The sequence below is a fragment of the Mya arenaria genome, chromosome 17 (genome assembly GCF_026914265.1).
Source record: "Mya arenaria isolate MELC-2E11 chromosome 17, ASM2691426v1".
NCBI classification, from domain to species: Eukaryota; Metazoa; Mollusca; class Bivalvia; order Myida; family Myidae; genus Mya; species Mya arenaria.
In genome coordinates, this window is record NC_069138.1 from 47,345,586 (window position 1) to 47,357,913 (window position 12,328).

Consider the following 12,328-nt stretch of genomic DNA (forward strand, 5'->3'; position numbering starts at 1 on the left):
GAGACAGCGACGCATTAAAATAATATTTAAAAAGGGTCACCAAAGTTTTCAATTACCATTTGATATTTTTGAAACTCTCTGTGATATGAAGGAAAGTGTTCAGTTATTGGCTTCATTCTTACACGGACAGTCGAAATGACAACTTCAAAACTATTAGAGTTTGAATATAGTTCTCCAAGCATGCTATTCTTTCAAGACAGACTTAAAACGTTCGACATGTGGCCACCTCAAATAGAACCAAACAAGTTCCAATTATCTTCAGCAGGATTTTATTATACTGGCAGAAATGACACAGTAGAGTGTTTTTCTTGCGGTTTGCGATTACATCAGTGGCAGAAAGGAGACGAGTCGTTGTTAGAACATAAAACACATTCTCCAAGTTGTTTATTTTTGAACATAATTGGACATCATGAAAACGACATTTCATGGCAGCATAAGGACACCCGATCTTCGTCCTCCAATGACTCATCCCGAGCACCATGGACGTGGACCGAACCTCTGGCGGGTTTTCAATATGGCGATATCCCCGGATGATCTGAAAATTCAAATTTGAATTTTTCCGTTAACATATGTAACTATAAAAGACATACAACACAGCACAAACATTCAGTGTTTCATCGACATTTGGTGTGATCATATCGCAGCAGAAAAACTTAACATGGATTGCAGTGAACTATCTCAAGATATTTATGAAAATGAACATTGTGACTCCAAAACGAATGTTATGGACACTACAGAGATTTATACTCCAGTTTCTACAAGTGTCGCGCTAATGAATTCATACTTTGACTTTGTATATGCGAAGGCACTGTGTGAGGTTATGGGTATGGTGACTAGACAACTTTGCTATGGTTGCCAGATGGATCTCCCATCTCAAAAAGATCACGATTGTATCATGGATACAGACCCTGATGATGATGAGTATAAAATAGAACGTTACTTTAGTGACATGCTAAACGCAGTTAATGAAAAAAATATACTACAAAGTTGGGAAGAAATTGTGCGCATTTCAAACATTTCCTCTGAAATGATTGATTTACACAAACATTTGCTAGAGAGCAATGACTATCTGCAGATAATGAAAACCGAGCGGTGGTGTGAAAAAATGAAAAGAATGGTGTTGACAATCAATCGCATTGAAGATCGACTGTTTCGTCCATCACGTTGAGCAAAAGAATATTTACAACACAACAAAATGGACATATTATGCAATGTTGTATGTGTTTTACTGCATTTTTCTTCAAAAAAAAAGAATTGATGAGAAATTAAGAACTCTGGTATTGTGTGGCGTAAAATGATTTGTTATATTTATTACTTCACGAATTTCCTTTTTGCATGTTTCAAATAAATATTTAATTCACTTTATGTACATGTATGTCATTGTATGTACATGCTTGTATGATCATATGCTGACTTATTTTATACATGTTTAGTTTCAAATAAATGTATTTATATCTATACATGTTTTCATTTCCTTGCTTTAGTTTAATTAACAACCCATGTGTCCCATAATATAAACTACTAACAACGATGATCATGTTTAATCATGGAAAAAACGCAGAAGGAACATATCCTATCACAATATTATTTCGATTCTAAAAACGCAGGCAGCTTTTTGGGTGCAAAAAAGTTACACAGGATATTAAACCAAAACTATCCAAGAGTATTTACTACTTATTTCATACAGAAATGGCTCAACAATCAAGATTCGTATGCCATTCAACGTCAGGCGAGACATACATATAAAAGACCACGTGTTGAAGTGGCGGGTATGAACGATCAGGGTGATATGGATTTAATGGCAGTTGATAACATTGCTAAATACAATGATGGAGTTAAATACCTACTCATTGTTATAGATATATTTTCACGTTTTCTATCCGTTCGACCCTTAGTTAATAAAAAATCTAACACGGTATTGTTAGCAATCAAGGATATTCTTAGTGTTCATAAGTTTAAAAAGTTAAGAACGGACCGAGGTTCTGAATTTATCAATCGTGAATTAAAAGCGTTTATGCAAAAGAAGAGAGTTTACTTGTTTAATACACAAAGCACCGCTAAAGCAAACTATGCAGAGCGAGTCATTCGTACCCTTCGTGGTATGATATTTAGAATGTTAAGATATCAGCGAAATTATAGATATATAGATCACCTTCAAGATATTGTAAATAGTTACAATAATTCCCCTCATCGGAGTTTGGATGGATTAGCACCAAGTGATGTTACAAAGAAAAACGAGACACAACTTTGGAGTAAAATGTATCTAAAACCTAAAAAATTCCCCAAAACGCCTCCTCGCTTTAAATATAAAATTGGTGATTTGGTTAGATTAAGTTACACGAAACATCCCTTTAGAAGAGCTTATCAACAACAATATACTACAGAAGTTTTTAAAATAAAGAGCAAGATTTTCAAACAAGGTTTTCCATTGTATAAGATCATAGACTTGAATAAAGAACCAATATCAGGTTATGTGAATCAAAATGAAATAATTCCTGTTGATAAAGATGCAGACAGTCTTTGGTATGTTGATAAAGTTTTAAAAAAGAGAAAAGTCAAAGGGAAATTAGAGTATTTTGTTCGATGGGAAGGATTTCCAAAATCATTTGATAGCTGGATTGATGCAGATCAAGTTCAAGAACAATAATAATGGAACGATATGTGTTTGTGAGAGACAGTGAAAGTAATCACATCTTCACCGAGAACAAACCCTATAACTTCAAAGTGCAGTTAAAATTACCTCTATCTTTTAATGGTTACTGGAAGGTTGCTTTGTGTGAAATAAGTATAAAAACTGATCCTAAAGCAAGAAGAAAAACTGTAGATAATACCTTATTTATTTACTCAAACGTTTGCAAAGAAAGCGTTGTTGACGGAGGTGAACGTCCCTTATTGAGAAGAATAGAGAAAAACGAAGAAAATGGTTGGAATTATGTGTTAGAATCTCCTTTTTATTTACCCTTAAACCGATCAGAATTCCAAGAGATTGATTTCAGTATAAAAACTGTGGAAAACGAGTATGCTTCATTCGTAAGTTCACCAGTGCATCTCACACTTCATTTTAAGCGATATCCATTTTACCCCAAATATGAATCAATCTAAGTTGTATGTACCGAACCCACAAATGTGGATAGACTATTTCAAAAATAACAAACCTCAAGTTGGGAGGGGATTTGCCATTCCACACAAGTCGAAGATGGGAAGTAATGGTATGACAATCAGCACAGTTTCCCCATCGGAACAGACAGTAAACCAGGCGAAAAGTGAGCTGAAACGAGATGGTTTAAATACTTCAGAAATGTCAACCCTTGTTCATAAATTATCCAAACCTTCAGAAGTAACACATCGTGTAAACAGCGCGAGAAAAAAACAGTTCAGAAACAGGAGTAAACAAACTAAACCGAAAAAAGGACAGAAGTCTACAAGAAAAAATAAACAAACTGAAAATAAACCTGTAAAAAACAATCAAAAATCAAGAAAAGGTGTAAAAGCAAGCAAAAAAGTGGACAATAAATGGAAAATTGATAAGAAAGCGAGAAATAATTCGAAGAAATCTATAACAACGTGGGATATATTTGGTTCATAAAATGCCTTATTTCACAAAAGACGGATTTTCTGAAGGTGTTCCGAATGAATTACTACTATTTGACTTACCTCCTACACAAGTTGCGGTGAATGATGTCCATTATCAAGAGATTCGTCCAATATCCCAAGTGTCGGATGATACTCCCATTGAGTTTCAAATCAGTGGTCAGAATTCGATGGACTATCTCGATCTGAAAGATACACAGTTATGTGTGAAACTAAAAGTAACTAATCCAGATGGATCTAACTTAAAATCGGGTGAGAAGGTGGGACCTGTGAATTTGTTCTTGCAGGCATTATTTTCAATTATAGAAGTGACTCTACAAAACAAGGCGGTTATATCATCTAATTACAATCCATATATAGCCATGTTTAATACTTTACTATGTAATGGAAAAGATGCTTCATTTTCTCAATTGTCTTCTCAACTATTCATAAAAGATGACAATGATCACCCAGAAGACTGTGATCCTAGTGGAGCAAACAATGGATTGTTTTTACGGGCAAAATATATAACAAAATCAAAAACTTTAGAGTTGCAAGGGCCTATATATCACAGTTTATTTACTATTAAACGGTACCTGTTAAACCAAGTGGATGTTAATGTGAAGTTGTATCGTAGTTCTCCAGCATTCTGTCTAAGTTCTGGCGAGACATCCCCAAGCTATAAAGTAAACATTACAGATAGTTATCTTTTAATAAAAAAAGTTAGAGTCAATCCAGCTCTCATTGTTGCTCACTCTGAGATGTTAAAGATCAACACAGCAAAGTATCCATTTGATAGACTTGAATGTCGGTTACAAACCATTGCTGCAGGTAGTACGGTGTTTACGTGGGATAACTTATTTCAAGGACAAAAACCAAATACAATTGTCGTAGCCTTTGTCAGATCAGCAGCAATTTCGGGAGATTATAAATCAAATCCATTTCATTTCCTAAACTGTGACATTAGGAGTATTTGCCTTTATGCTGATGGGGTTCCAGTGTGGGGTAATCCACTAAAAACAAATTTTAATAATTTAAATGGAGAAAGTTTTATGAGAGTATACGCAAATATGTTTCTAACAAATGGAATGTGGAATAAAGATGCTGGACTTGATATAAACAGAGAAGACTTTGCACGCACATCCTGTATTTTTACATTTCAATTAGAGCCAAAGTTTTCTGATGAAGCATTTCTATCTCTAATAAAAACAGGAAATGTGCGATTAGAGGTTCAATTTGGAACGGCTTTATCTACCGCAACAAGCTGTATTGTGTATAATAGTTCTCCTGGATTTTTTCAAATTAACGCTCAGAGAGACATAATAACAGAATGAATACATCACAGCTTCAGTGTTGTATAGACTGTGATCCAATGTTGCAAAAAACAATTTTGGGGGTGTTTGCGGCTGATCAACTACCAAACGACTTGGTATTTCCATGTGGTTTTATTGCCAATACAGACAATCATTTCATGGAAGGAAGACATTGGTGTACATTTTACTTCCCAAATTCAACCACTATCGAATATTTTGACAGTTATGGGAAACCAATTGACTATTTTAACACTTATTTTCTGAAATATGCTTCTTATTTTTCAACTGTTATCACAAATTCGAGACAGCTACAGAGTAATTACAGTGATGTTTGTGGGATGTATTGTTTGTTTTTCTTACTACAACGAACAAATGGTGTATCTTTTTATGACATTGTACATAGTTTTTTCAATGATTATGACTGTAATGATTTACTTGTATATAACTTCGTTAGAAATATGTTTCCATATTGTTCGCAAAATGGTTGTTTCAAAAACCAAACATGTAGATCACTAATAAAGTAGTGTATTTAAATGGTTTTTGTTTGTATTCTATTTATTGTGTTCTCTGTTATCAACAAGTGTAGATCATGTTGGATGCATTAATTAAATTTGAATGCCCTGCCACTTGTATTGTGGCAGGAACAAGTGGAAGTGGAAAGTCAACCTTTCTATTTGAGTTGTTTAAAAATGCAAACTCTATGTTTACCATGATTCCGAAAAAGATTATATATTGTTATTCTACCTATCAATCCTTATTTGATGATATGAAAGAACATGTGGAAAATATTGAATTTTTTGAAGGTTTACCAACTAAAGACGATATGGACATGTGGACTATGGAAACTGACTTCAAAATATTAGTGATTGATGATTTAGCACAAAAAGCTTCACAAAGTGTAGATATTGTCAACTTATTCACCATTTATAGTCATCACCATAATTTTTCAGTCTTTTTCGTAGTGCAAAATTTATTTACAGGAGGAAAATATTTTCGAACTATTAGTCTAAACAGTCATTATTTTGTGTTGTTTAACAATCAGAGAGATAAATTACAAATTCAAGCATTAGCCAAACAAATGTTTCCCGGTGAAACGCATTATTTTATGGATGCCTATAGAAAAGCCACAAACAAGAAATATAGTTACCTTCTGGTGGATGTAAGTCCACATTCTAACCCGTTATATAAACTTCGTACAGACATCTTTCCACATCAAAGCCCCATTGTATTTCTACCTGAAAAGGAGAAAAATGGAAGATAAACTACAGAAGGAGAGACATTTTTTAAAATTTATGATCAACACCAATGAAAAACAACAAAAAATGTTGATAAAAAACTTAACAAAATCTCAATTGGCTGCACTTATAGAGGTGATTTACAATGCTATCAGGGGAAATCTTGTCATTCCAGAAAAGGATAAAAAGAACTTGAAACGATATAGACATGTCATACGTAAAGTAATATCCAAAAGACTCTCTCAAAAAAGGAGGAAAGCCATTCTGTTAAAATATTTCAAACAGTTTTTAGCGTTAATTAAACCCAGTGAATCATGGCTCAAGAATTAGTGTTAATTCCTAAATCAAAGTATGAATACTTACTCTCTAAATGTGATGGAAGTTTACAAAACAGTCAACCTTCTCAAAACAATAACATGGTATTACAACAAAATGGTAAGAATTCACAGAAAAGGTTGACTCAAAATGGCGGGAAGTTACAGAAAAAATCAATTCAAAATGACGGAAATTTACAGAAAAGACTAGTCGTGAAACGTTTAAACAAGTTTTTTGAAAAACCTAAAAAAAATAAGAAAAAAAATGAGAATCTCAAAGAAATAAAGTCAAAACAAAACAAAAGGGGAAACACAAAGATAATTAACAAATTGAAATGGATTCCCTATAGTATTTGAAATTCAAATGTTTAAAATTCAAATGTTTGGCGAACTTTTTTCCCGCCAAATTCACATTTTGGTGGAATATTTTCCCACCAAAACATTTGACAAACTAGTTCATTTACTATTGAGTTTCCGAGTTAGTAACATTCTTTAAGTTTTTACAGAAGGAAGAAATTGATACTTTTGAACCTGAAAAAATACCAGAGGATGGATCTAAGGGGTATATTCTAGAAGTAGATCTAGAATATCCAAAACATTTACATGACAGTCATAACGACTACCCATTAGCTCCGGAACGTAAATTCACACCCAATGAAAAATTATCTCCTTATGCTCAACATGTGTTGAAACATTTACACAACAGTGAGGAACTTCCACCCAGAGCAAAGGTGGAAAAATTACTCACCACTTTAGAAAACAAACAGAATTATGTACTTCACTATCGCAACCTGCAACTGTATCTCCAACTCGGTCTAAAATTGAAAAAAATACATAAAGTATTAGAGTTCCAACAAGAGGCTTTCATGAAACCCTACGTTGAGTTCAACACCAAAATGCGACAACAAGCCAAGACTGCTTACGAGAAGAACTTCTTCAAACTCATGAACAACTCGGTCTTCGGTAAGGTTGTTGTTGTTGTTTTTTGTTTTTTTGGGGGGTTCGTGTTAATTATAACATTGTTATCATTTTTGTATGATCTGCCCGTATGTAATTTATACAATTTATTTATTGTCACTTCCATACCACTAATACTTATCTACAAAAACAACTGTTCAATAATTGTCAGGCGTAGTTTCACTTTTTGGTATTCCATTCATCTTCAATCAAACGCTTACAAGTGCTCATGTACAATTAGGAACCTAAAGTAAAACTGACCAAAACTAACTACCGGCAAGTAAAAAGTGTATTTTTCGGTCCCATTTTCATATCCCTCATCCAAAACACAGGTATCTAAGATAACGACGGATACCATCATAAAAACATATATTGAGCAGTTCAGAGTAAAGATTAACATGATGAAAAGTTACTTACCAAAAATTTTGTTTACTTTCAGGAAAAACCATGGAAAATCTTCGGAAGCATCGGTCCGTAGAACTTGTTCATACAGAAAAACGACTACAGAAGGTGTCATCCAAACCCACTTATAAGATGCACCGGATTTTTTCTGAAGACCTTGTTGGTGTTGAATTAAGTCGCAAAAATTAAATAAAATTAAATTAAATAAACCAATTTTTGTTGGAATGAGTATCCTTGATTTGTCAAAATATACCATGTACGATTTTTATTATAATCATTTGAAAAATGTGTATGGTAGCAACGTTGAGCTAGAATTAACGGACACAGATTCATTTTTAGTATCATGTACAACACCGGACATTTTCCAAGATATGTTGGCCTATTCACATTTGTTTGACACTTCAGATTTCCCTAAAGATCATTTTTTATATAGTGACTTCAACAAAAAAGTAATGGGAAAAATGAAAAGTGAAACAAATGAGAAATGTATTAGTGAATATTGCGGTTTGCGATCGAAAATGTATGCATTTAAGTGTGATGATATAGACGAGAAAAGAGCAAAAGGGATATCAAAAGCGGTTGTTAAAAAATCATTGACTCTTAATGATTATAAACATGTATTATTTAATAATTCTCAAATGCACTCAACAATGCATTCATTAAGTCATAACCATAAAATTTATCTGGAAACAATCAGCAAAGTAGGATTATCTAGTTTTGATGACAAAAGATTTTTATTAGAAGATGGAATTAAATCATATGCTTATGGACATTATAAGATACAAGAGATATAATTTCTATGTTTTATACCAAATTACATCTAATTTCATGTAATTTCATGTGATGTTATCTACTGCTCTACTGTTAAAATGTAACCTAAAATAAATAAAAAAAAAATAAAAAAAAATGTATGATCTTTGTTAAACAAATTGTTTGAATTAAATTATAATCAACTTTATTTGTATTTGCATTGTATTGTATTTATAAGAAAATAAATATTAAAATCTTGTCTGATATTTTATTTATTGATACAACATACCGGAATGGTATAAAATAGCTCGTCAGACATGTCCTCAACTTATAAATCTCAATTTGGTCTTGTTAAATTTTAAAATATTGTATTAATGGAATGAAATAGTTATACACAAAAATAAATAATAAAAAACATTCACGTTTTCATTACAATAAGATCGAACACATTTTAACATTTCTGTAGGGTTGATTTAATGAAATGTAAACGATACATCATACCTTTAAGGTATGAGGTTATTTGATAAAGAAATTGTGTGAATCCTTTACCGATTTAATAAAAATAGTGAAACTCAAAAGAAGCTAAGAGAGGACAAAACTGTTATATCTTCAAAACCTACTTTTGGTGGTCAAAATAAAAGATTATTTAGTAAGTTGTTTGAAAAACTTTCATGTCATTGTAAGGTTCAACGGAGGTGTTCATAATGATAAACAGAGTCCAGTGAATCGAGCGCTGGCATTTGACAATGGTTTAATAAGTGATTTATTGTGATAGCTCACCACAGTGTAAGAGCTTTAGTCACCCTGAATGATAAACTAGATATATGATAACGACAATCTCGTCTTTTGAGCCATCAGCAGCTCATTTAACTGTCTTCACTTTTAAGTTATTACAATGGGTACGTCGGAGAGTAATTGAGTGGCTATTAGATATGGTGTTGTTGTACGAATTGACACTAAACGGTCAGGTTTTAGTCATTCAATTTCTTGAAATCACTTTCGATCACGCGATGGCTGGGTTCTGATGAACTTTTGTTTGTCAATGACCTGTGATCTTACATATAAAAGAATCCGTTTGATCACATATAAAGATGGTGGAGGTTATGATAAGTCCATCGTCTGATGAGGGAAAACAATACCATTAAATAGATCCTAGGTCGATGACCCTATGTTAGAAACGTTGGATGAGTTGTCCTTTGACATACAATACACTGATGTGGTTAGTGTGACAATGCTATTGTTTATATCCCTTCTATTGAAATGAATACTGTTAATCAATGGAGACCCAGTTAAACAATGACCCTTTGTCTTGGATTTCAAACAATGGTTAAATATGGCCGCTAACGCGGGAAACCGCCAAAGATGGCCGCGAGAGTCAATTTCAAACGCACATCCAATCAAAAGACACATGCTAAATTTATAAGTTTAATGATGTATATTAATGTGTGATCAGTTCGTCCTCCACCTCCTTGTCTGTCTGGAGCGTACATCTGACAGGTTCCAATTGCCCTATCCACCTAATGTACAGTAGCAATACTGAATTTTATCACCACACTTGCTAAAATGTATAACAATGTTGTTAAATTAGATGAGTTTGACTTGTAATTGCTGAAAGTATAGCTTTCATATCAAATATCTGCTGTATGTTTTAAATTAGAGTATGTCTTGCTATACCTATTTCAGGGACTAGAATTTGTCATCAATGCCATCGCGGATAAAATCATTTGCAAGTGAATAATTGCTTTTTTTTCTAGAACGGGCATAAGTACAATTTTCAATGTTCGTTGAATGCACAAGACTATAGGTACTCACATTACAATAACATAGTTGTTAAATGTTTTTCTCAAGAAGCAAATATTACATGGAACAATTTGAACACCTGCTGAAGGAAAGTCATTTCCCCCTTTCTCCTCTTTAGCCAATATATCATTCGTCATAAATCTGTCAAAACCAGGGTACAAAATCAAGTACTAGTAATACGAAGGTTATTAAGGTACCTCTTTGTAAATTATTGGATCAACCAATCATGATTACAAGTAAACATTTAATATAAAGTATATAATACTGCAAAAGTTTCATGAAATCAAACCTGTGAAAAAGATGATGTTATAAATCTGTTTAATATCAATATGTACAGGATTGCTTGGTGACAGTTAATTAAACTATGTACAATAACAATGATTAATTACAAACTAGTTTAATAACATACAAAACAAAATATCGCATGGGGCTTTCTGATTCTAACCAAAGATTAAAACAACACAGTAATGACTAATATTGATCTCAAAAAGAGATTTTTAAAGAGGAAAATTATCATTATCTTCTCACACAAAGGAGTGTGTAATAAATCGAGCGTTGGACAACGGTTTAATTAGTGACCTACTGTGATAGATCACCTCATTGTACTAGATTTAGTTAGCCTGGATGATAAACTAAATGTATGATAACGATAATAGTGACAGTCCCGTCTTTTGGACTTTCAACACATCATTTAACCGACTTTTCACTTTAATGGTATTACAATGCGTCAATGACATGTGCTTTTTCACCTTAAATAATCAGAAGTTTGATCACTTAAAAAGATAGAGAGGGTTATAATTAGTACATCGTGTGATAAGGGGATAACAATTAAAGGCAATACTATTAAACAAATGATGCGTTAATCATTGTTAGAAACTTTGGAGCGTTGTCCTTTGGCATACATAACCCTGATCTGATAAAGACGATAGTGCTATCTTCGTGTCGTACCATAAACTACATTGAAATGAATACTCTCAATCAAACAATGCACCCGTCAACATTCCGCGGACCTGCCTGTGATGGGACCCGCCAGATTCGTCAAAGATGACCGCGAGTTACCTTCTTTTACCCTATAACCTAGTGATAACTATGGGTTTTTTCCTTTGTAAAAATGGAAAACATTATTATTCTTTTGAACAGAGACATTATAAATCTTTGTGGTAATGAAAAAAACTGTATCTGCTGATGAACAAGGACAACAAACGTCTTTTCAAAGTTTTAAAATGAACATTTTGAAACCTTTGTCTTAAACTTTCTTCCAAAACATTCGTGTATGAATCGTTATTCTTTGAAACAAAGAAATCATATAAAATCATTAAAGGGAAAAAAAAACGTTGTAATTTTCCTAACTAGTGAGATCAAATTTTGTTTATTACTTGTAAAAGGGATTGAAAAAAAAACTTTTGAAAAATTTGATGATTGTAGAAAACAATAGTTATTATCATAACCTCTCAACTGTTAGGTCAGCTCAATATAACCTTTATCAATATTTTATGTAAAATGATCATGAGCCCCTTTTAAAAGGTATCAAGTACAATCATTATAACAATCGTGACCATTTCTATGATAAATGTTATTGTTAACATGTTAAGATTGTTCTCCCTATCGCTCCTTTTGGGAGTTGAATTGATATATAAAAATATTGTATTGATGGTGATAACGGAACTCATCTTGGCTAATGTTATGTTAACGGAAAAATGAGTATGGTTTTGCAAGGTGAAAAGTTCATATCACCGTTCATTAAATTTGAATGTCTTTCACTGTTAACAATGACCCTTTGTCTTGGATTTTAAACAATGGTTAAACATAACCGCTAAAAGCGGAAAATCGCCAAATATGAACGCTAACGCGCGAAATCGATACCATTGTCTTCCCGCTCAATGTTGGTTGAGTTAAACTTTGAAAATTGTCCGCCAAAACATATACGTACGCATGCGTAGACAATGGAACCACCGACAGAACCACCGCACCACCAAACAAAATGGCC

At 33.0% G+C, this 12,328-nt stretch overlaps 1 long non-coding RNA gene across 6 annotated transcripts; it reads right to left on the reverse strand.

Annotated features, from left to right (window-relative positions):
• Window positions 1–367: 367 nt before the first annotated feature.
• On the reverse strand, window positions 368–7,595 carry LOC128224104 (uncharacterized). Of its 6 annotated transcripts, none has more exons than XR_008259429.1 (8): window positions 7,356–7,595; window positions 7,181–7,247; window positions 6,482–6,520; window positions 6,031–6,118; window positions 4,167–4,249; window positions 3,655–3,776; window positions 3,156–3,268; window positions 368–535 (listed from the first exon to the last, which is right to left on the reverse strand). It is a non-coding gene; the product is annotated as an uncharacterized LOC128224104 (long non-coding RNA). The 6 variants fall into 6 exon arrangements; XR_008259430.1 differs by having other exon boundaries at window positions 7,519–7,533; XR_008259427.1 differs by lacking the exon at window positions 6,482–6,520 and having other exon boundaries at window positions 7,356–7,594.
• Window positions 7,596–12,328: the final 4,733 nt, after the last annotated feature.